Here is a 25,463-nt window from a genome sequence, read left to right as displayed (position 1 = left end):
ATGAGTGTGTGTGGGGGTGATGTGCCCTGCGATGGGATGGTGTCCTGTCCACAGTGGGTGCCTGCCTTGTGCCCTGAGCTGCTGGGATGAGCTCGGGCCACCTGCGACTATGAACTGGAATAAGTGAGTTGGGAAATGAATAAATGAATGAATGAATACAAATTATTGTAAAATAAAAATTGTGTAAGGTCAATGATAATTCCACAAATGCATGACACTAAATGATGTGGCATGAACGTGTTCGGTAAGCCTGCCATATTTGTGATTATTTGTGAACTTTGTGGTGGCTGGAGGTGCTCCTGAGACATTTGCTTTGCAAACATTTATTCCCTGGTTTAACCCACTATGACTATGACCACTGGGACTCACTGATTCACCAAAAACTGGGTAAATAGAATGAATAGGATCTAGTATTTGGTAGTACAAAAGGGCAACTATAGTTAATAATAATTTATGATATATTTAAAAATAACTAAAAGAGTGGGCTTGGGATGTTCCTAACACCAAGAAATGGTAAATATCTGAGGTAATGGATACCCCAGTTACTCAGATCCGATCAGTATGCATTGCATGCCTGCATCAAAACGTTATGTGCCCCGTAAATATGTACAACTCATATGCAGCTGTAATCAAAAAATTAAAAATTGGGTAAATAATGGTCTTATTTGTTTTTCTTAATCATTCTTAAATGGATGTATAGATCACATTTATTTCAATGTTTAATATCAGAAGCGTTTTGGGTCCTTATTTAGGAGATTGGTGATGTTTTTGTGACCAGAAATATGCTGTAGGAACATCACTCTTGTTTATATCAATTAGCCTATGGTAAAAATGGTTTCATTATACGTCGTTTCGCCTAAAAGTTGCAGTTTCCAAGAACCTATGGATAGTGTTAAGTGGGGAATTACTGTAAGCTATGGGATATGTGAGAAAAACAAAAGCTGAGCAAAGGCAAAGGTATTAGGAGTGCCCGAGTGGTTGGACAGCCACCCAGGGAAGGGGAGACCTGAGTTGGTGAGGGGTTAGCCATGGGGTCTCTGGGTGAAGAGCTGTCAGCCAGAGCTCCCGAAGGCAGACACGTGCTGGTGTGTTCTAGAAGCAGTAAGAAGGCCAATGTGCTGGTGCACATTGAACTGGGAGAGTGGCAACAGACCAGGTCAGAGAGGCAGAAAGGGGCCTGATATCACGTGGGCCCCTGAGGGCTGTGGCAGGCACTTTCAGTCTTACTCTGAATCAAATGAGGTGCCTGCAGGGTCTGAATGGAGGACTGACATGCTCTCATTTTCTTTTTTGAGACCGAGTCTCACTCTGTCACCCAGGCTGGATTGCAGTGGCGTGATCTTGGCTCGCTGGAGTGCAGTGGCACGATCTCAGCTCACTGCAGCTTCTGCCTCCCAGGCTCAAGTGATTCTCCTGCCTCAGCCTCCCGAGTAGCTGGCATTACAGGTGCGCACCACCACACCTGGCTAATTTTTGTATTTTTAGTAGAGTTGGGGTTTCACCATATTGCCCATGCTGGTCCCTAACTCCTGACCTCAAGTGACCCACCTGCCCTGGCCCCCCAAAGTACTGCGATTACAGGCGTGAGCCACCATGTCCAGCAGGTATGCTCTCATTTTTGTTTTGGAAGACACACTCTGGTTTCTGGGGGGGAGCAGACAGTAGGAAGTGTTGGAGGAACCAGGAGGTAAATCCTGCAGGAGGTGATGGTGGCTGGGAGGTGAGAGAAGTTGGGTCCTGAATCAATTTTGAAGGGAGAGTCCACAGAATTTCATGGCAGGTTGCATGCAGAATGTGAAAGCCCAAGTCAGGTGATTCCAAGGTTTCTGTCTGAGTAACTGCAAGAACAGAGTTGCCATCTGCTGATGAGGATGGCTGTGGCTAGAACAAGTTTGCAAGAGAGACCAGGGGTTAGATTAGGAGTTTGGGTGCCTGCTAAATATTTAAGTGGAGATATCAAACAGGTCTTTGGATATATGAGTTGAGGTGGAGACAGAAGCCTGGGTGGGAGCTATGATTAGTTCACAGAATCAAAGGTAATTAGGAGGAAATAACCCCGATGATTTTGGAAAGGACAGGAACCACAGCAATTTCTCAGTAGGAAGAACATCAGGGATTTTCCCCAAAGGAAAATCAGAATGTTCTGAGCAAAATAAGGGGGAAATGAGACAGGGCACAAGAAATAACCAGAGGCGTCCACTGCAGGGTCCTGTCCTGGGCGCTTCTGACACTTCTTTCCAGGTCTTCCTGCTGTTGCCAAAATGAGGGTAAGTGATGTTCCTGACAGCCTGTGTTCCCATCTGCCTAGAAAAATCTCTATGGCTAGGTGAAGAGTGATGACACGTTTAGCCTATCTTATTAAACACTGCTTATCTACTAAAAGCAGTCAGCAGCATGTTTAATCAAAGTCAGGGCAGATGTGGTTTGCAACATCCAAAAGTCATTTTTCATCCTGTTCTCTCTCCCTTAGAGAAGAACAACCTCCTACTCTTGCCCTGAATCCTGAGGAAGGTGATGCACTCACAACAAGGGCATCCCAGTCCTGGGGAAGGGCAGGAAGGACCCACCATCATCAGTCCCTGATGACTCCCACCCTTGTCCTTGGTCTCCAGGTACTTTGGAAATGAAAAGGTAGGTGGAGAGACTAGAATAGAAGTCCGAGAAAGTCTGTGGTGATCTCATTTCTACACAGATGGGGAGGGGGTCATTTAAGCCAAAGAAGAATCAAGTCACTGCTTTTCCCATCTTGGCACTTCCCACTAGAGGTCATCCCGTGTTGAACGGACAGGTTTCATTTTTCTTGGGTTTTCAAGAGATGATAGCTTTTTACTCTGGAAAAAAGTTGTCCATGAGTTTGTGATCCTGTGTCTTCCATTCCTGCCCAGAAATGTCTGAGGAAATAAACTGCACCCTGCTGTTATGGGCTGTCCCCCCAAATTCATCTGTTGAAGTCCTAACCCCAGGTATCTCAGAATGTGACTGTATTTAAAGATAGGGTCTTTACAGAGGTAGTTAAGCTAAAATAAAGTCATTAGAGTGGCTCCTAATCCAGGAAATTTGGACACAGACATGTATGAGACAGGACTATGTGAAAACCCAGGGAGAAGGTGGCTATCTACAGAGCCAAGGAAAGAAGTGTCAGAAGCCAACACTGTCCACACCTTGATCTCAGGCTTCCAGCCTCCAGAACTGTGAAAAAATAAATTTCTGTTGTTGAAGCCACTCAGTCTGTGGTAGTTTATTATGGCAGCCTCTGACTTGAGTGAAAGATTCTTTTAACCAAACTCTAAAGTTTAACTGTTTTGCCTTTCCTTATCAGAGATGAAAAGGAAGGGCAAAGATTTCAAATGGAGTCGTGAAATGAAGGGCACCCTTCATATCCAATTGGATTGGAAAGGAGAGGAAGGAAGGGCAACGAATTATTAGCAAACACTTGTGACTTAATGTTTAGAAAGTGTTTTCAAGATAATTTCGTCTTAATAGGCTAACTGCAGAAAATATTTATAGATATTCCCTGAGTGGGCAAGCCTGTGGGACATCTTTGGCAGTATTTAGACACCTCTGCAGCTTCACAGCAATGCTTCATTTTCTTCTGACAGTTGCCTCATCCACTTTTCTTTAGGAAATGTTTGCCAAGGGAAAAAAATTCTTCCTCCTGAAACTAAATGATTTAGTGTTCAGGAAGCCAGCCAATTAAATGTGGCTCCAAGAATATATTTAACCTTGAAAATGTTTTCATTTCAAACAGAAATGCAGCCCTAGGGCAAGAGGGTAACTTAACGCCCCTGAGAATGCTGTGCTGGTCTATATACCTTGCTCATTCATTCATTCAATGAATATTTATTGAGTTCTTGCCATGTATTATACCAGGCACTGTGTCAGGTGAGCAGTATTCAATGCCAGCTGACATGAAGTCTACTGGGAAAAGATAGACCACTGAACGGACATCTGCTGTGATAGGTGCTGCGCTAGAGACAGACACAGGGGCTGGGAGATTAGGGTCCTTGGAGGAAGTGGCATTTCAGCTGACTGTGAAGACTCACAGAAGCTAGCAAGTTAATGGGGAATGGGAGATCATGGCAAACAAGGATGGGCAAACAAGGATGTGCAAACAAGGAGCACTGCTCAGGGGACTCAATATGGAGCAGTAGGACCAAGCATGGCATTGCTTGGTAAGTCCGGTCCCGTTCAGGAAGCCTATTGGTGAGTATTTCAAGTCCAAGGCCAAGTCTGAATTTCCAGTAAGCAGCCTCATGTACCTAAGGGAATAGCTGAGGCACTTATTTCCCTTTCTTCTAATTTTGTGAAGTCTTCCTTCCCTCTAGTCATTTTCTGTTTAGACCCAAGGTTCTTTGTTGTTTTCACTGTGCTGCTTTAACAAACGTTGCAAGTCACCATCCATGCAGGATCAGTAATTGAGTCTATCTCAGAAAGATATACCTTCTCAAGATGGATTTGAGTTTCACTTCATTGTCTTCTGTTCATCCTTCACTTTGCAAGATTCTTAAATAAGGATGTTCCTTGCCAAGGGACAGCCTGTTGTTAAGAATTCTCATCGTTTTCCTTCTTCCTTTCTCTGCCCGAGGCAGCTTCCTCTGAAAGTGTGAGCACAAAGGAAAATGGGCATTTTTCTGCCTGATTCAGAGGCTGTGGGTTTTATTCCTAACATTCAAAAGAACCATGCACAGCGGGGCTCCTGAGAGTCAGCCATGGCTTTCCAAAAGCATCCAAGGGTAGAGGTACTGTGTGTTAATATTAATAGGCTATAGTTGGCTCTCTAGAGGAATTTGCAAAGGGCTCATTTTCCTGCCTCCTTTCTTCTCCCTAGACCGCATTGATTTTTTTAAAGTTTGGATTGCTTAAAGCAAATATAGAAAAAGCAAATTTGTTTCTGGGAGGATAGTTTGCCTTTCTCGAATCTTTCAAGTCCTCCTGGATGGATGTTGCCACCAAGGCAAGCTTCAGCATTTCTTTTCTCTACTCATTCTCTGTAGGAAGAGTCTGAGTGTGCAAGGGCTGGTAGAGCCAAGAAGTCAGTCTGTGCTTTTAAAGAGGAAGACAGGGCATTTTCCCTGAATGTCCTTTTGCAAAGTGGAAGGACAGTGCCTCTCCCACTCTTGAAGCATAGATTTGATGTGGAAGACCTTTCAGAAATATGAAAGTATCTGCTGCTGAGGCCCTAATATTTGTGAGAATGCTGTGTGTGAATTGTTTATGTTCTTATTCTTCTAAATTACTTAAGGCTAGAATATAGCTAATATGATGTGGTAAAATAAATCACAAAGGTACAAAGATTTCATTGAAAAAATTTAGTGTTAAGAGATTTCTGTAGGGCAAGGCTCTTAGAGGACATCTAAATTGTACAAGATTGTCTCCACTTCCTGGAAGATAAGCACAGACATTCAACAAATATTTATTGAACACCTATTTTGTGTAATAGTTTGCAGGTGATTTGATTGCCTACCTAGAAAATCCAAGAGAATAAACCAAATAACTATTAATTCTGGTGAGTTTAATAATGTAGTAAAATATGAAAGTCACAAGTACAAATTGTTAGTTATCCTATATATCATTAATAACCAATTAGAAGACATAAAGGGGAAAGGCTCCATTCACAATAACAAGAACAAACTTAATAAAATGCAAAAGACCTATGTAAAAGCAATACTAAAGTTTGCTGATGGACATAAAAGAAGATCTAAACAAGTAGAGATATATACTATATTCTTAGGAAATCTCACTAATTCTTTCCAATTAAACTATAAACTCTCAATTATAAAATCTCAATTAAAACCACAGTAGGAAACTTAAACTATTTTGTCTATTGTATGAGTTGAGCATCCCTAATCAAAAAATCTGAAATCCAAAATGCCCCAAAATCTAAAAATTTTTTAGCACTCACATGATACCAGAAGTGGAAAATCCCACACCTGACCTCATGTGATGAGTCACAGTCAAAACTTTGTTTCATGCACAAAATTATTAAAAATATTATATAAAGTTACCTTCAGGCTATGTGTGTAAGGTGTATGGAACATAAATGAATTTTATGTTGAGACTTGGGTCCCATTCCCAAGATATCCCATTATGTATATGCAAATATTCCAAAATTTGAAAAAATAAAAAATTCGCAACATTCTGGTCCCAAGCATTTTGGATAAGGGATACTCAGCCTGTATATGTGGAAGACATAAATGTCCAGATGGAGCCAAAAAACAATTTGAAGTGGCTTGCCATATAAGATAGCTAAATTGATGTTACAAGCCATTTCAAATAAATGCCATAGAGGCACCACAAATCAAAACCAATGGGAGGTGGCCAAAGTGGTACTCAGAGGAAAATATATAGCTTTAAGTGCATACAATGGAAAGCAAGACATATTGAAAATTAATGAGCTCATCTTCAACACAGGAAACTAGAAAAGGTAACAAAATAAACCGAAGAAAGTAAAAAGGCTAAATAAAGTTAATAAAAATGTATGTTAATAAAATAGAAAATAAACTAATTAAATTTGATTGATAAAATCAAATTGACTAGAGTTTAGGAAAATACTTGAGAAGACCAATAATCATGCAAGCAATTGAAGAGGCAATCAAAGAGATAACCCTAGAAATTATTCATTCCTTAATGGTTTTATAGAACTCACTTATTAAATTAACCCTAGATCCAGTAATTTAATAAGTGAGTTCTATAAAGCCATTAAGGAATGGATAATTTCCATATTGTAAACATTATCTACCTACCTACTTAAACATACACATACAATTTCTGGATTGTAGAAAATGATTAAAAGGCTCTAACCTATTGTATGAGTTTTTAATAATATTACTAAAAAATGTCATGTAATATTACATAATATTACAAAGAAAGAGATATGTCAATATCCCTCATGAACATAAATGCAGAAAGTCTGAGTTGGAGATGTTGACTGGGAGAAATCAACACAAGAATGATAACATAACCCATTCCTCTACAAAATTAAGGATTGAATTAAAGGAATATTACATCATCACCAAGTATGGTTTATGATGGCTCAGGATATCTCATTAACTCATTAAAAAATAAGCACTATGTGATTATTTCAATCAATTCAGGAAAATAATGATTTACAAAATTAACACCTATTCCTTATCTAAAAAATGTCTTAGCTATGAAGAGAAGGGAAATTCTCAGCTTGATAAATGTATACATTAGAAGTCACTAACATGCATCCTACTATTGGTGATATCAGAGGATTTCCAATAAAATTAGGAACAAGGTCAAGATGTCCACTAACACTGTGGCTATTCACAGTGGAAAGAGGGATAGAAAGTCAGGAGCAGGTGTTGGAGGTAAGGAGGTAAACTAGACAGAACCTATTGGATGTAGAGCTAAGAGGGGAACTAAGTAACTCCAGGGGGTGGCCAAGCTTCCTGGCCTTGGCACTGGCAAGGGTGGGGGCAGGAGTTGTTACCGAGATCAGGAGCACAGTAAGAACATGTGTAAGGGGTCTAAGAAGGTCAACATTGGACTTGCTGAGATGTTGACTTTGAAAGCCCCATTGACTTTGAGAGCCCCATTGAGATGGCATCCTGGAGCTTGAGAGAAGTCTGAGTTGGAGCTATAAAATCAGGAGGTCAGCACAAAGATGATAAAGACAGCCATAGGAGGTGCTGAGATGGCCCAGAGAAGCAGAGGAACAAGGTACTGCACTCCACGCTCCAGCTAGAGTGAACAGTGAGTCTATTCCAAGCCTACTGGCTCCTCTCTCATCTCAGTGCATTTACTTCTTCCATTGGAACTCCCCACAATCCTCTGCCCCCATCCCACTCTCTCTTGGCCAACTCTTACTCATCCTTCATGACTCAGCTTAGTTATCAACACCTCCTTCTCATATCAACCCCTGTAAGGCTAGATCCGACTCTCTGTGCTCTCAGAGGGTCAGCAGTCCCACACAAAAAGTCAGGGTTCTGCTATAATGCTAATATAACAGACAACTAACAAATCTCAGTGTCTCACAACAACAAATATTTCATTTTTTTGCCCATTATGGGGCACGAGCTGGGGCAGCTCTGCTGCAGGCTGCAGCTGATGAGATCTGTTCCTCATGTCTCTCATTCTAGGACGTGCTCTCATTCTAGGACATGCTCTTATTTTTGCAGGTGGTGGAAGTGCAAGAGGCCAAGCCTAGCTGTAAGCACATAGAAAGCCTCTGCTTTGTCACATCTGCTCACATTCTGTCGGTCAAAGCAAGGAACCTGGCCAAGCTCAAAGTCAGAGGGGCAGGAAAGCAGACTCCATAGTACAGATTCACAAGGCAGAGGTCATGGGCATGCAATTTCATCATAAGAAGGAAGTGAAGAATTGGAGACAACAATCCAACCCACTCCACTGCTGAGTACCACCTCTGAGTGCCAGGCTTTATGGCCTTGGCCTAGTTGCTTATCTTCCCACTAGGTTCTCAGTGCCTTCAGGACAGGACCCTGGCCATCTTACTTATTATGGTATCTCCAGTTATGACCACAGTGCCTGCTCTAGTGAGTCATGGTGATCCATATACATCTACTGAATGAAAAATTGGATGTGAGGGGTCTCAGAGCCAAGGTGGAAGAGTGTTTCAGAAAAACAGGGAGTGATCAACACCCGAAGGACCTCAAGACTGGAGAGTGCTGTTTAGATTGAATAACTTGATATTCATTGTTAACCTTGGAAAATATGGCTTCAGGGAAGTGCCAGAGCTGGGGAGTCAGAAGTCAGACTGCAGTGGGATGGGCAGTAAATGAGTGGTGAGGAAGTACAGGTGGTGAGTGAAGACCACTTTTCCAACTCTTAGGGAATAGGTTATAAGTAATGTATGGTAAAGGAGGGATTTTAAAGATAAGAGAGGTTCAAAAGTGTTTACACGCTCAAGGGAACAGACAAGTAAAGAGGGTACATTAGTCTGTTTTGTGTTGCTATGAAGGAATACCTGAGACTGGGTAATTTATAAAGAGGTTTATGTGGCTCACAGCTCTGCAGCCTGTACAAGCATAAAACCGTCATCTGCTCAGCTTCCGGTGATGCTTCAGGAAGCTTTTACTCATGGTGGAAGGCTTGGGGGAGTAGGCATGTCACATGGCGAGAGAGGGAGCAAGAGAGAGGCCAGGCTCTTTTAAACAACCAACTTTCACACGAACTAATAGAGCAAGAACTCACTCATTACCACAAGGGCAGCACCAAATCGTTCATAAGCAATCCACCCCTATGACCCCAACACCTCCTGCCAGTGCCAGGCCCCACCTCCAACACTGGGAGTCACATTTCAACATGAAATTTGGAGAGGACAAACATTCAAACTATATCAGAGGGAGACATTGAATATACCTGCAAGAGAGAGAGGATAACTGAGAGGGAGGTACGTGCAGCAGGGATGAAACGCAGCATAGGCAGGTGTGTGTGCGTGTGTGTGTGTTTGTGAACATTTGTCATGTTTGGGCTGTTAAGCATCCACCCAACCCTCCTCATTAGAGGAAATCCCCACTGAGTGTGGTCTTGTGAGGAGGCAGTGCCTGGCTACTAGCTGTGGGAGCTGAGGGGCCGTGCTTTCCTCTTCTGTCCCCTGGTAGCAACATACCAGCTTGTGACTTGGGCTCAGCCAGTCAAACACTCTCAACAGACTTTGAACACACCAATGGATAGTCAGTCAGGGCTCTTTCACGGTAGTGGTGGGTGTGTCCCAGAGAAAACTTCTATGCTCCCTCTTTTTGGTCTTCAGAGGTCGCTGTGTTGCCCATTCACACTTCCTCTTGGTTCTATGAGTCTTCAGTCCCCTTCCAGTGTGTTTTGTTTCTCTGTTTTGTTGTTGTTGCTGCTATTTGGTGTTTTTGCTTATTGCTTGTTTTTTGTTATTCTATGGATGACATAGTCTAGCCGATGGAGGAAGGGGTCAACAAGCCAGGACAAGATGATGCCAGGCTCTCACTCTTGGCATCCCAGTCAATCTGTGCCATGTGGAGATGAACAGATTAACTGTACCCACAGAAAAGCTGCCATGTTTTCTGAATGTTAGTCATTGCTATAGCACCTTCCCAATGTTTTCCATGTCCACACAACAGCACCTTACATGGAGCTGCATTATGTGTTACTGCCTAATATTTTCTTCCAGTTGACCAGATTTTTATTTAAAGACATTGATTTAAAAATCACCATTTCAAATGAAAAACCAGAATAATTTGCTTTAATTAAAAAAATATATATCTAAAAAACAAAATAATGTTAAGTTCTGGACGAATACTATTACATGATGAGTGTTCTCATCCAAAACTCTTTGTTAAAAGGGGAGATTAGCAAATGTTGTGGTTGTTAAAGACATGTTACTCCCAAGCTGAGACTTTCTTCTTGATTTAATCAGACACACCGAAGCAGAAGCAGAAGGGAGTGACTTTCTCACTTTGCAATTTAATGTTATTTAACACTGAGTCAGCTCACCCTTAAATCATCTCACACGTCAATGGGGCGCATCTCCTGCCATCTCTAGGCAGGGTGCAGTGATAAGGGGCAGAGCATGGAAATTGCCAAAGGGTGGCGCCAGAACATTTATGCCATTGGAGTTTCAGGGAAGGTTTTATGGAGGTGGGACTTGAATTCTGAAATATACACAGGAAAGCAGAGGCCATTTCAGTCATGGGAAACATAACAATAAGGAGGCGAAAGTAAACAGCGGAGATATAGGATGGTATAGACCAGCTAGGCTAGAGGGCAGAGGTTGGACACAAGCTCAGAAAGGGTCCTATCCCTTCCCCCGCACCATGGATCTTCCCCAACTCTACCCTTTGTGGGCAGTGGCTTTGCTTTGCCACCACCTCTTATATCTTGTGTCTTTAGCCTGTCCTTGCCCCTGGGATGGGATCCATGCATGGCCAGTTGTGAATTATTGTGCAGTAGCTATTGTTTCCCATTGACTTGCTATGAGACTGGGTGGGTCTAGGTGTCCTGCTGGGTACTCCACTGGCTTCTATGCCAGTGCTTAGCTGACTCCACCAGTTGGGTTGGCACAGCAGGTCCCAAACTGTTGTGAATCAGATGCCATGCTTTTTGCCATTGCCATGTTTGATATATACTACTCCTTAATAATTACTCAATAATGAAAGCAACTCATGTTTAAAGGTGTAAATAAATTGACTTTAAAAAGACATTTCATATTACTATCATAAATGCAAATCCAGCATCAGTTGCCGTAAACATGAGACAATACTTTAAAAAAAATGCATAACTGTCAAAATAATGCTTTCCAAGTACCATATAAAACACCTGCTGATATTTTACCTCACTGCAAGAAAACACTAGGCTAGAGAAATGAAGCAGGCCCATTTTTGGGAGAAAGGGGAAAATCTTAGAGCCTCAGAGCTGGCTGGAGCCCCAGTAAATATCTAGGTCATGGATTGCAAGCTGTTATTCCCCACCAATAATGCCCTTTGTCATCCTCTCTCTTTCTCTCTGTCTCTTTTTTTTCCCCTGGGAACGATGCATAAAGTAGCAAAACGTAGGGCTGAACCTTTTCATGGGCTCTCTGTTTCTCTGGAGAAACCCAAAGAAACCCATTCTGCAAACCTCGACCTTCATCCCTTCCTCCCTCTTGGGCCATGCTTGCCCCTGTACACAGAGAAGTAGCATCAGTGCCCTCCACCACCCACATGAGCAGCTAGGCAGAGACAGAAGCAAGTCAATGGCTGAGGAGTGGAGGGTGGGCTGGGAGAGTTCACTTAGCTTTGTGACACCAGTGCACACCCACATTGGATAGCACCCAAGGCCCTCATCAAACGTTGAGTGCCATGCTTGTTGAAGGCTGCAAATAATACCCCACGAGCCGCCAACTTCCTTTCTGAGGCACATCTGCCTGGACCTCTGTTCTGTTTGGTGCCAAGGCACTAGGGAGGCTTTAAAGAGCAGACCGTTGCCTTTCTCTACATGTGCCTTCAGGCCTGTCTTACCCTCCCCATGGTCTCCCTCATACTCCTTTCCTGAATATCATTTCTTTCCCTTTCTCCTGCACACAAAAGCTCAACACGGAGTTCATTCTGTGAGCGTAACCTTTTGCTTCCCGCACTTGGCTGGCTCAAATGCCACTTGCAAAAATGGTAATCTCAGCGGGGCTGAGATCAGTTCCTGCTGCCCCTTTCCAAATTTTTGTTTCGTTGCAGAGCTCTAAACCAGTGTCTCCCTCTGTGCTTGGGAGTAAGAACAGCATCAGACCATTGAAAATCTACTGGATCGGCTGATACTCATTGACTGGGTGGAGATTTCAGAGGCAAACCTAGGCTTCTCCAGAAGAAAGTAAGACTTCAATCCCAGTCCTGCCACTTCCTATGAAACTACTTGTAATCTTGGGTTTCTCTTCATTATAAAGATAAGAAACGATCTGAATTTCCAAGCTCGTAGTATTGTGGTGAGGACCAATCAGGGAACGCGCATGAGAGTGCCTTGTAAACCTGCCCTGCTGCAGCAATGAGGGCATGGCTTCTGCCAGGCACCTGTAAGCCCTTCCTAAGGGAGTTGAGCAGTTCCCTTAGGGAAAATGTCTTAAATGTTGACTGAATTCTCCACTCTCCCCAGATCTCCAAACGCCAGTAACTGATTTTGTGGAGGTGGTAGGTAAAGAAATGTTTATGCAAATTGGGCCCTGATTAGATGCAAAAAAAAAATGTTGACTGCTTTTCGAGGGTGTTCATTGTTATCTGAGAGTTTTGTTTGCACATGAGATGCATACAATGTGATTCACATCATTGGCCTCACCCTGTCTTATTTGCCTTAACGTAATTGTCTGTTCAGATCCACTGATGGTGAAAATTACATTTGTCCTTATCAGTGGAGATATTCTAAAAATGAGAAGTTCAAAGAAGGCAGAAGCTTTAATGCAGAGAAAATGTTTATTTTCTTAGCTCCTTTGAAATAGTTTTATCCCCTGGAATGGGGTAATTTCTTTGCAGAACAAGAAAATGGATGGCTCATGGTAACCCCTCATCAGGGAAGGTGCTAAAAAGAAAGTGGCCTGATTCAGAACATCTCCGTCAGTTCAACAGTGTGCGCTTGGGTAACCTTGGAAGATTTGGAGATTTTCTGAGAAATCCACAATGTGTGCTTGAATGCAAAGATCATTCCAAGCTCTTCCTATACTGAAATGCTCATGCTAGGAATTGTCCCTCAGCTGGGGAGAATATATAGGAAGACAGAGTTTAGATGTGGAGGAAAAGAGTGAAGTTTTCACCTAGTGGAACAGATTCTTTTTTTTGGTCAAAGTTTATTATTGAAACTCCCTATCTATAGGATTTTTTCAGGTTGGAGTGCAGTGGCACCATCATGGCTCACTGTAGCCTCAATCTCCTGGGCTCAAGTGATCCTCCCACCTCAGCCTCCCAAGTAGCTGGACTACAGGGATGTGCCACCATACCCAGCTCATTAAACAATTTTTTTTGGAGATACAGGATCTCACTATGTTGACCAGGCTTGTCTCGAACTCCTGGGCTCAAGTGATCCTCCTGCCTTAGCTTCCCAATGTGCTGGGATGACAGGCATGAGCCACCATACCCAGCCTCGGATTTATAAGGTTTTTGTATTTTTTTTCTGTCCAGTACAAAACGTTTGGTTACATGCTCCCTTTCAACCTTATTTACCTTCTTGAGGCTGTAGCTTTATGTGGAGTCTTCAGCTATCAGATAAGTATAGGTTTCCCAGACTACAAAAAATAAAAATAATAGCTAGCATTCTTTGGGTGTCCGTACGCCAGACACTGTGTTAAACGCCCAACACATATCATGCCGTTTAATCCTCAAAACATCCCTCTGAGCTGGGCTCTATTGCTATTATCCCCCGTGTTTTGAAGAGGGTAAATAACTTTACCCCAGGTGACACAGCTGGTGATTGGGGACCTGGGACTTGAGCCCAGGTGTGTCCCCACCTCTATGGCAGTGATCTAATTAACAATGAGGCCAGAACTTCCTGAGCATATGGTGTGGATCAGGCTCACCCAGGAAAGGTTTTGGAAATGCAGCAGGTCCTTAAATAGTGTCATTTTGTTCAATGCCATTTTGTTATAATGTTGATGAGGAAAATAAATTGATTCCCATCAGGGGCCACTGTTTGTGTGGGGTCTGCAAGTTCTTCCAATACCTGTGTGATTTTTTCTGGATACTCTGGTTTCCTTCCACATCCCAGTTGTGCATGGGAGGCTCACTGGTGCATCTCCTTGTCCCATTTGGAGTGAGTGCGGGTGTGTGTGCTTTGCCATGGGATGGCATCTTAGCCAGGTCAGTTCCTTCCTTGTGCTCTGAGCTGCTGGGATGGGCTCCTGAAATCTTTAACTGGAATAATTGGGTAAATAATTATCTTACTTGTTTTCAGTTAATCTTTCTTAATGTATGGATAGTTCACATTTATTTCAGTGTTTAATGTCAGAAGTGCTTTGGTTTTTTTCTAGAGGTTTGGTGATGTTTCTGTGACCAGAAACATAAGAGCTTAACTCTTATTTCTATCAATTAGCCTATGGTAAAATTGGTTTCGTTATACATTGTTTTGCTTAAAGTTGCAGCATCCAAGAACATATTGGCAACGTGAAGTGAGGATTTGCTGTACGGTGAAATAATGATGAAGTGTTCCTGGAGGCGAAGCCCAGGAGTGTGTGCTCTGAGATGGTCCTGCCCAGCTTTGGTTAAGACCATGCCCCGAGCCATGCAGGCTGGCATTCCATAAACTTGCCTGGCTCCCAGAATAACCCAGAGGCATTTGCCCTAATACATAATACGTAGGTTCCTGGGCTCCACTTCAGAGCTCCTGAGTCAGAAAAACCCCAAAAGCAACCGGTACATTTATTTGAATAAAGCACTTGTTTAAGGCACTTACCCAAGGACCATTCATCCAAAGGTGCTCAGCACAAATGTGCTGAATAAACTAGACCATTCATATGGAAGGTCACTTTTGAATTTGTTGTGGAAAATGCTTTGGACTAAGACCTGGCTTCCCCTTCTGTTCTGCCCTAATCCGCTGAGCAGCCTCTGGCAAGTCACTTCCTCTCTTTGGACCTCAATTTTCCCACTGGTAAAATGAGAATGGCTGAGGTGACCCTTTCTGGCTCTCATGCCTTTGAATAGCATGAATATTTATTGAGTGCACCTTTATAAGAAACATCCAAACACAGGGCTGCAGGCTTTGATTTGGATATCCCAGCACTAATGTTTAAGGCAAAATACCTTAATTTGCTGTGAAACAGTGAATCTTTGTGGACAGGAGTCCTTTTTGTGTAACGATTGATAAAGCAGACATCTCCTCCTTCTGGGTAAACACTGAAGACATTACCTAACCACTTCATCCTGTGTGATCCCAAGACGCAATTGTTCCCCTCCACATGGGAGAGGCCAAAAAGACAGACAAGGCATGTAATAAACATGCCTTAACTTGAAGAGTCCTTCAGTTTCCCAACTCCTTCCATACCTGTGGCCTCATCTGACTTCAACACACATCTGTAAGGTAGGCAGGTCAGGAGCGTTACCCTCATCTGGTCAAGGAGGTGCCCCAGCTCTTTCAAGTCAAGCTGGAGCTGCATTCTCAACTTCTCCAATGTGGGTGCCTGTTCCCCTGAAGAAGGTGTTTGTGAATGAGAGAAGGGAACTTGTTGGTTCACCCTCAACACCTAGAACCATGCCCGGCATTCAGCACTAGTAATTACCTGCTGAATGAATGAATGAGTCTGGTCCTCATTCCCTGATTATGACCTCTCAGGAAATTTAAAGAGGTGCAAGGTGGTCTGTGGGTGTTTAGAGAATCACTTTTATTGCCACAGTCATTTTTATTGTTCTCATGTCTACCATTAAACTCCACATTTTAGGATGCTGTTGAAAGGCTGTTGAGAACAGAATTTCCTAGTGTGAAAGTTATTAGAGAAATAGGATCAAATGGCTGCTATTCACCCTTGAGAAATTTCTATCTCTGTATGGTAGGTGGGAAAAGAGGGGGAAAACATTGTCTCTCTAGAAGCCCTGATCTAAGGAGCCACCTCTGATAAGGCTCACCTGAAAGAGATGGCACCATCATAAAACTATCAGGTGGATCATTAGAAAGATGACAGCTGGGAGACCCTAGTATCACAAACTAGCTGTGATGCCTTCAGCAAAGTTCTTCACCTTGAATTCTACCTCTCGGGTGGGACAACTCTGAGATGTGTTCTATGCAGTAACCTCACTCAGAAAATGAGTTATTCCCTGGGATGTGATGAAGGGCTTGTGAGGTGGCAGCTGGAAGGCCCTTTCAAGAAAGGAACAAGTGCATTACCAACACTGAGCAATGGCATCAGGATCTCTTATATCAGAAGCTACAAACTGGGACCAGCACATGAGCTTGTGTAGCCTGCAGTGTTTTAAAAATTTTCAATTTGCTACCAAGACATTTGAAAATCTAGAGATTTCTAATACAATTTAGATTTGTAGTTTCTCTTGAATTATGGGTCCACATTCTTGCATGGCCAACAATTGGTCGAAGCCAAGTAGCTTCTTCAGCTTTTCACTGACACAGAGGCTATCACCTTTCTCCCAGTAAAGAAACAGTTTTCTGCACCTGTGGCAGGCACTGTTGGTGCCTAGCCCTCCTCCCCTGGCACCTCCAATCCCCATGCACACCAGCCAGGTGGCTTCTCACTGCAATTCCCTCTACTGCTTTCCCCGGGGGTTTCTTTGGCCACCTGAGTATTCTCAGCCTACCCACAGGATGGACCAGAAATGTCAGGGAGCTGCCCCTGGGAGCAAGTCTCAAGAAATGATGGATGGGAGGTGGTGAAGAAGTACCTGGACTCTGAGGCACACTCTACATTGTCCCCTGGAGGTCCTGAGCAGGGTTGAACCCTAAATGCCTCCAGCAAGAGCCTACTCACGAACATGCTGTGTTGGCTTCCCTTTCTTCCTGGTTTCCTGGAATCACCTACCAAATAAGCAACTTGCACTTAAATAGTTGCCTCAGGGTTTGCTTCTGGGGGCCCCAACCTAAGACAGTATGCTGGACTCCTTTCAAAAAGGAAAATCAAAGAAAGACCTTGCAGCTGACCTTGCCCTGCCTAGCATTTTCTATTCCAGTGCCCTATGAGATGACATTTCAGCTGATACCTGAGACGACAGGTGACAAACCACTCTTTCCAGTGCAGAACTGGCCTTGGGCATCACTGAACAGCATGTGGCTTGTCTTCAGGGTTCTTGTACCTTAAAATGATCTCTCTTAATTCCCGGGTTCTCGAAGGCAGTCACATCTGGACAGCATTCCTTGACTACCCGTCAATCTCCCATCATGTCGTTGCCGGCTGTGAGGAGGAAAGTGACCTCCTAAACAAATCCATGCACGTGTGAATGACAGCTGCTGGTTTGAATCTGTTTCTTCTCCCACCACTTCCTCTTCTGATCAAAGAGCCCACCTTTTCATCTGGAGGAACCATTTCTCAACTGGCCTCATTCTGTGAGGTTTAGATTTAGGAATTGAACTTAGCTCTGTCTAGAGCCAAAGCTACTCCAAAAGTGTTCTTAACCACTACTGTGGGGTGGCTGACAGTACAGGCTCTGGAGTGAGATCTGCCACAGTTCAAATCTCAGCCATACCTCATACTAGCTATGAGGCTGGGGTAAATGCCATTCACCTTTCTAGCCTTAATTCCTTTATCTCTCTCATGAGCTTATTGTCAGAATTTAAAAGATATAATAACCAGAAAGCACTTAGTATAGTTCTTGGCTCATTAAAGTGCTCAACAAATAATAACTATTAATGTTTAAATTATGAAGACCCTAGTTGGCTGAAGAAAAGTGATAGGAAAGCTGGAGCCTCTGGTCTTTACTCTGGGAGCTTCTAGAGAACTCAGACTTTGGTTATTTCTCTCCTGTCCCTGAGTCCTACCCACATTGTAAGAGTGAGTGAGTGAGTGACGATGGTGTGTTTGTAGAATTCACAAACCCATTGAATATGCTTCCTGAAGTTTAGCTAAGTGAGCTCCCTGCCGGGAACTTATGTGTGGCCAGCCAGGAATCATGGCATCAAATAATATTTAATTTCACTTCTTCCTAAATATTACTGAATTCCATTCCCAGTAACTTTTCCTTTTGAAGTTCTCTTTTTGAGGCAGTTCAAGTGGAAAAAGAAATAACCTAGAAGCAAGTAAAACAACCTTATTCAACAACAACAAAAATCCTTCAGGTAAGTGCAAGGAACTGGGCCCTTTTGTGTTTTTTTTTTGTGTAAATTATTTAATATGCTGATTATCCAACATGTCCTTTATTATTTTAGAGACTGCTTCCATCCCCTAGGGAGAGTGTTTTTAGCTCCATGGAGCATGAATTTTTTCACTTATCTAGTGATTATTAGGTATAGAAATCCTTTTTGGTAAGAGGTTCCACTTTCAATGGTCTCTTCAGTGAGCAGTTTTCTGTAAATATTGTATAAGTCTATTCAGGGAAAAAGAATGCCCTTGCCTCTGGATTCTTTATAACTCCACTCTGATGGGGGCATCTGCTGAGTCCCAGCTTGTGGATCTGCCAGGCTGATGTGGACTCTAGTTCTGGAATCCTCTTCTGTTTGTACTTCCTTTTTCCTTTTTCTTTTTTTGCTTTGATGGCATTTGCATTTCTACATGGCCCTGGAGCCAGACTGTGAGTGACACTTGGTAGCTGTGTGACCTTAAACAAGCTGTTTAACTTATCTCATGCTCATTTTCCTTACCTATAATCTGAAGATAATATCAGCATCTACTTTTTAAGGCTTCAGTACATATTAAATAAATATCACAGCACTTACTGTGTGCTGGGCACTGCCCTGTACTGCCCAGCACATGGCTAGTACTTCATATATCAGCTAATCATCATCATTGTCATCATCGCGGTCATCATTGTCATTGTCATCATCATCAATGTCATCATCATCACCACTGTCATCATCACCATCATTGTTGTTGTCAGCATAATCATCAAGGTCATCATCATCATGCAAGTGGTTTCTTTACTTTCAACATACACAGGCTGCCAAGGGGACAGCCCTAAATATAATTGCCCTCATATAGAATCTCTCTCTGACAACCCAAGGCCCAGCAGGCTGACTTCATTAGTCTGCTCACCTATAGAAGGGGTAATAACAGTATTTACTTCACAGTGTTGTGAGGATTAGATGAGTTAATAAATGTAAGGTGATTAACACAGTGCCTCACACGTAATGGGTATTCAATAAACAATAACTATAAGTCTTGTTGGAGTTCTTGCTTTCAGCTTAGCTCTTTGAGGGCTAAATATGCAAAGCAAAAACCCAATAAATTTATTTTCTCATTCTTAAAGAAATATTGAGTGTCTTCTGTGTGCCTGGCACTGTTGTAGCCTCAGGCAAAGATAAAGTAGTCATAGTGAGTATGACTAACAAGTGACAAGGTTCTCACCCCATTTACTCTCATGGGAGATGACTGACAACTACTTATGTTGTATAATAATAAATGCTAATGGAAAAAATAAAGCATGGCAAGGGAATAGAGAATAAAGAGAGTCAGAATAGGAGATGGGGTTGTTAAAATAGACAGAATGGGCATGGTGGCTTATGCTTATAATCCCAACACTCTGAGAGGCCAAGATGGGAGGATTGCTTGAGTCTAGGAGTTCGAGACCAGCCTGGGAAATATAGTGAGACCCCCATCTCTACAAAATTTTTTTAAAAAATAGCCAGGGATGGTGACATGTGCCTGTGTAGTCCCAACTACTCAGGAGATAGAGGTAGGAGAATTTCTTGAGCCCAGGAGGTGGAGGTTGCAAGTGAGCCATGATTGCGCCATTGCACTCCACCCTAGGAAACATAGCAGGACCTTGTCTCAAAAAACAGAAAAGAAAACTCATTAGCAAACTCCCTAAGCCACTTGTTGGCCAGGACATTCACCTTTAGAGGCTATAACACTTCCCAATCGAGCTTCCCATGTAGTTCAGAGAGTAGACAACTGCAGTCTCTAAACTACTGATATGGCACATCAGCTAATTAAATTACTGCACATTGCTAGTTGCAAGGCTAAAGCCAGTGGAGAGATTTGTTATTATCCTCTTGAAGAACAATCGATGGGCAAAATATTATTAGATTTGATTTTTCCAAAAAGCTGGGATTAAAGTTATTTAATTAAGATTGTGTCAAAGCTTGGCTCTGGTTTCCCCTTTGGCCCTTTTCTTTTCATTTCAACTATGAAAGGGTTCCTTTTAGAAAAATGTGAAGAAACTAGCTTATCTCCATTATTGCCAAAGTACAAGTTGTATTTCGTCAACTTACTCCCAATCCATATTTTAAGTTGCTATCAGGGCTCTTTGTGCAGGAAAAATCTAATCCAATACAACCCATACTAAAGTGTGGTTGAGCTTCATTTCATGCCGAGAATCCCAAGGAGGGACTATAGTCTGGGTAGAGACTTTGGCTATAGCTCTCCATTTATTCATTCAACCCACTCATTCATTATGAATTAATACAGCTCCTCACTTGTGCAAGATACTGTGTTAGCAGCAGAGCATACAATTGAAGAAAAGACAAAATTTTGATGTTTCTTCCTCAAAGCCCTTGAACAAACAATGGGAGACTATCTGTAAGACAGAAATGACTTGATGCCACCAAATTTTATTTGTTTCTCCCTAGGAATGGCCCCTCTTTCCCACTTGTTCAAAAGTAATCTGTCCTTTAAACTCTTGCTTGGTTGAGGTCTCTTCCATGAGGCCTTTCCTGAATACTCCATTTCTTACTTGGAATTCCCCACCCCCATATTTTTCCAACTGAGTTTCCTTTAACAATCCATACCATATAATTTTTAACCAAATGTGTATTGTTATTTCTATTTTGTCTTATTTCCAAATTAGATTGCAACTTTTTTGAGGGCATGGACAACATCTTCCCCTTCTTTGCCTCATAACATCTACCTCGTTTAAAAGAATCCATTATATGAGAAAGATACTTGCACATACATGTTTATAGCAGCAAAACTTGCAATTGCAAAAATGTGGAACTAACCCAAATGCCCATCAATTAATGAGAAAGAAACTGTGATATATATATGTATATATGAATATATATGTATATATGAATATATATGTATATGTATATATGAATATATATACATATATATATATGAATGATGGAATACTACTCAGCCATAAAAAGGAATGAATTAATGGCATTCACAGTGACCTGGATGAGACTGGAGACTATTATTCTAAGTGAAGTAACTCAGGAATGGAAAACCAAACTCATATATTCTCACTAATAAGTGGAAGCTAAGCCATGAGGATGCAAAGGCATAAGAATGACATGGTGGACTTTGGGGACTCAGGGAGAAAGGGTGGGAAGAGGATGAGGGATAAAAGACTACAAATAGGGTACAGTATATACTACTCGGGGGATTGGTGCACCAAAATCTCATAAATCCCCACTAAAGAACTTACTCATGTAACCAAACACCACCTGCTCCCCAATAACCTATGGAAATAAAAAAAATATAAAAAACAAAAAACAAAACAAAAATCCATCTACTTCCTTGATCTCTTGCATAGAACAGGCGCCCATTTAATTGGAAACGAGCACATTTGTTGCTGATGTTCCTCAATGATTTGGTTTGACTCCAAGAGACTATTCACATCCACTGTTCATTCATCCATCTATCCACCATTCATCTTATCCATTTCTTCATTCACCCACCATTCATCTCTCTGTTCACCATCCAGCCAGCCATCTATCACCCATTCATCTATCCCTCTACTATCCATTCATTCCTTCATTCACCCAGTAAAAGTTCAATTGTGGGAAAACCTATAGTTTTTAAATTCTTTTATTTTATGACTGATATTAATTGCTATATCCAAAATGTCAAGACAGAATCAGCACAGAAAGTGAGTGTTAGAAATGGAATCAGATGGAGATGACTGGCCTTGGTATCTGCCATTTCCTCCCACCCAGATGCCCTTTTGTTCTTAGAAGCCAAAGACAGTCATCTTAGATGCTTTCAGGCAACAGAATTCGTGCAGCCTTTGGAACTAAGAATTACTAGTCTCTACTTTCTAATGGTTTAGTAGTCAATGGACATATATAATTTAAGCCATTTAATTTGCTTTCACGTGTGATGTTTTAGAAGCAAACAATTTGTGCTAATACAATTGTTATATTAAAAAATAATACTAATTTAAGCTTTCTAAGAATACAAATGTACAGCTCATAACTGTTCTGTTACCATTAGTCACACACAAGAGAACATGACACAAGGTAGGTATTTTGTCTCTCAGAAAGAAAAACAGCTTGAAAGAACAAAAGCTTTCATATCAATTCCCTGCCAGCCAAATGGAGTGAGTCCTGTAAAGCATCCAAGATAAAAGGAAGATGGGAGAGAAGGAGACAGAGACAGAGGAGGTGGGAAGGTGAGAGAAAGGGGAAGGAGTGAAGGAGAAGGCTTTCTGAATGGTGAGGGAAACAGAAGGGAAGAGAAAGAGAAAGAAACCTCTGAGGAGGAGAGAGAGTGCTGTGATCTCATGAGGGAGACCTGATCTGCTGGCTGGGAGGAAGAAACCCATTGAGCTGAGCCAGCTCCTTTTGGCCACCTTGCCTTCTCTGCATCATCATTCAATTCACACCTGGGCCTCTTGGCTGGTGGGCTCTCTTTCACTGCCTTCCCCATAAAACCATCTAATCCTCTTTCTCCCTCTCTGAGACTCTTTCCCCGGAATCAAGCTTGCAATCCTCTGCTGCCTCACAAAACACAAGTCCTGCCGCATCCAAACACAATTAATTGACTTAATGCTTTTATCCACGGCCAAGTAGGTCTGGATAATAAAAGAGCCATAAATAAGCAACGTGGCTATCAAATGCACAGAAAATAGGACCATTGGCATTTACTGGTAGAAGCTGTTGGCTTGAATTGCATCAAAAATGACTCCAGATCTTCCTTCTAAAATAAAATAAGAAAATGATCCATTTGTTATTTGGGAAGAGAATTCTATTCATATATTTATTTGGGAGGAAAAAGAAGATGTTGGTGGTTTAAGACCAGAAGCCAGAAAGAAAAAAAAACCCCGGTTTTATTCTTGAAAGATCTGATTACCAGCCTTTGCAATGTTTCAGGAAAATATTTCAGGACACACTGATAATTTGCATGAGTTTGAGAGGTGTTTTTGCAGCTTTTCCAAAACAGAAAAGAAATAAAAAGAGAGAATGGTTTGTTATTCCAAGAGGTAGAAATGCAAAAGAAGTCAGAATGTCTTGAAAAAGAAGAAAATGTTTTGGCTTTCTGGCTTATTGCTGTGTAATTATTTTAAAATATTTCAAAGACTACTCTGCTAAATTTTCTTTTCCTATAGCAGCTTGAGGTAAACACGTGAAAGTGATTGTTCTGACTCTTGTTCCCCAATTCATGTTTATTTATTTATTTTACTAAATATAACTGTATTTAGAGAAAACCCAGGATTCTCTTTGAAGTTCCAGCCAGAATCTTAAAGCCTCTGAAAAGGCATCAAGGGAAAAACAAAAACAAAAACAAAATTCAGCCTTGGTGATGGCCATACCCAAAATGATGCCTACCTTCTCTCTTCCCAGAAAAAACAGTTTATTTGGATAAAGCTCTCAAGCTATTTCTTTCTTGTTCTAGTGAGAACCTTTAGCTAGTCCTCCTTAAACTCCCTTTCTCCTAAGCCAAATGGATAGACACCTATAAAGAGTAGAGTCAAATAGCAACAACTCTGGAATTGAGACAGGAATCCTAGATCTGATTTGCTGTGTGATCTTGGATAAGATAGTTAACCTCTCTGTGCCACAATTTCCTCATCTACAAAATAAGGATTATAAATCTACATACTCCGTAGAGCTCACTGAGTGTTCACAAAAATCCCACCTACTTACAAAAAGTCACTTATTAGTTATGTACCTGGCACATAACTAATACTCGATAAATGCTAACAATTATTGGTTTCCTATATGCAGCCTCCTACCTCTAAATGTAATACCTCTTCTAGGATACAGATTTTGTAGTAACTCTGTAAATTTCCTATCTCCAAAGTTGTTTATATTTTTAAATTATTCACACTAGGAATATTTTCTTTATTTTCACATCACAATTTTTTTTTTGCAGCCATTGCTTAAGTGAGAACCAATTTATTCTTGATCATCTTTTTTGATGTGATGCTTATCAGTAGTCCCTGAAGAAATCTAATTTTAAAAAAAGCTTCAACATCTATAGCTGTCTATGTTGGATTTATTTGCATTAGCTATTTAGATGAGTCTTTCTAGCTTGGCATTTGTCACCTTTTGTTTAACTATTTTTCATCCCAGGAGATCAACATCTTTGCATCCTTCTATCGGTACTTTGAATCTTGTTTTTCACTTGAATGCCCACCCCCACCGTCAGCGATGAGATATTGAGATATTGATTTCTTCTTCTTGTCATTTAACATTCTTATGGAGACCCTGGCAGACCAATTTACAAATGATCGCTAAAGTGCTTTGGCAAATTGTGGTGTTTTTGACAGAGAAAGAAAAATACAGACTACGAAAATTTTGCACCTTTCAATGGGGTTCACTTAATGCCATGCAGCCTTTCTCCTCATGAGCAATTTCAGTCAGCACTAAAGATCCTGTTTGGCTTCTTTGATCCTGTGATGCACAGGGCTCCCTCCTTCAGGCAGGATGTCTCATCTCTGGACTTTGTGGACTGGGGTTGATTCTTTCATGCCCAGGGGGCCTCACCTCCGGGCCTGCTCCTTTCTTAGAGGTTAGTCTTTGCCTGAGCAGGCACACTTGTTCCGAAAACACCACCATGGGGTTAATTTGCAGATCCTCAACCCACCGGGCAGACTCCACTTTCTGACCCCATCTGTCAGGCTCTGAAATTCATGGTCCTTCCCAGGGCAGAAGCCACGAGCCACAGAGCAAAGCTGCCATCACTTTGTATATTTCAGGGTTATTTATTAGGCCTTGGCTTGGAAGTCTAGCCAGGAGGTTTTCACTCAGGGTCTGTTTGCCTTATGCAGTCTGTCTCTGAAGTGCAATTTGGAGATATAGAGACGTCAGGGTAATTTTCCGTCCTCTGGTGACAGTGTTATTATCGAGAAGGAAAGATGAGGGCCGCTTGCTGTGCTAATGACTGATTCTCATTTCATAGGCTCCAGGAGACCTAGGCTGTAAACGACTGCACATAGCCAGGTTCCCCCAGAGCCTCACCTGGAGTTCCTCGCCCTGGGGAAGTGATGTTAATGGTGTTCTTTGCAAATCCCTCTCCCACCCACTTTCCTGGCAGGATTATAGAATCCCTGTGTCTAGACACCCTGGGAGCTCTGAGGATTTCCTGAGCCTGTTTTCACTAGCTCATTGTGATATCTCCTATGGAGGCTGAGTCAACACCCAGTATTGTGAGTGTTGGAGGCATAAAGGAATGTCAAGATCATAACCTAAAAGTCCCTGCCTCCCACCCGCAGCCCCCTCCCTGACCCTGTGACCCATCAGGC

General features: G+C 42.0%; 1 long non-coding RNA gene across 1 annotated transcript in view; it reads right to left on the bottom strand.

Annotated features, from left to right (window-relative positions):
• Positions 1 to 25,213, bottom strand: part of LOC101178383 — a 39,796-nt gene extending 14,583 nt beyond the window's left edge. Inside the window, exon 1 of the long non-coding RNA XR_177887.2 lies at positions 24,523 to 25,213. This is a non-coding gene — a long non-coding RNA (uncharacterized LOC101178383). The remainder of the gene's footprint in view (positions 1 to 24,522) is intronic.
• Between the last annotated feature and the right edge of the window lie 250 nt (positions 25,214 to 25,463).

The sequence above is a fragment of the Nomascus leucogenys genome, chromosome 2 (assembly GCF_006542625.1).
Source record: "Nomascus leucogenys isolate Asia chromosome 2, Asia_NLE_v1, whole genome shotgun sequence".
Lineage (NCBI taxonomy): Eukaryota > Metazoa > Chordata > Mammalia > Primates > Hylobatidae > Nomascus > Nomascus leucogenys.
Note: the sequence above shows the minus strand (reverse complement) of the source record. Positions and strands in the feature narration are given on the sequence as shown.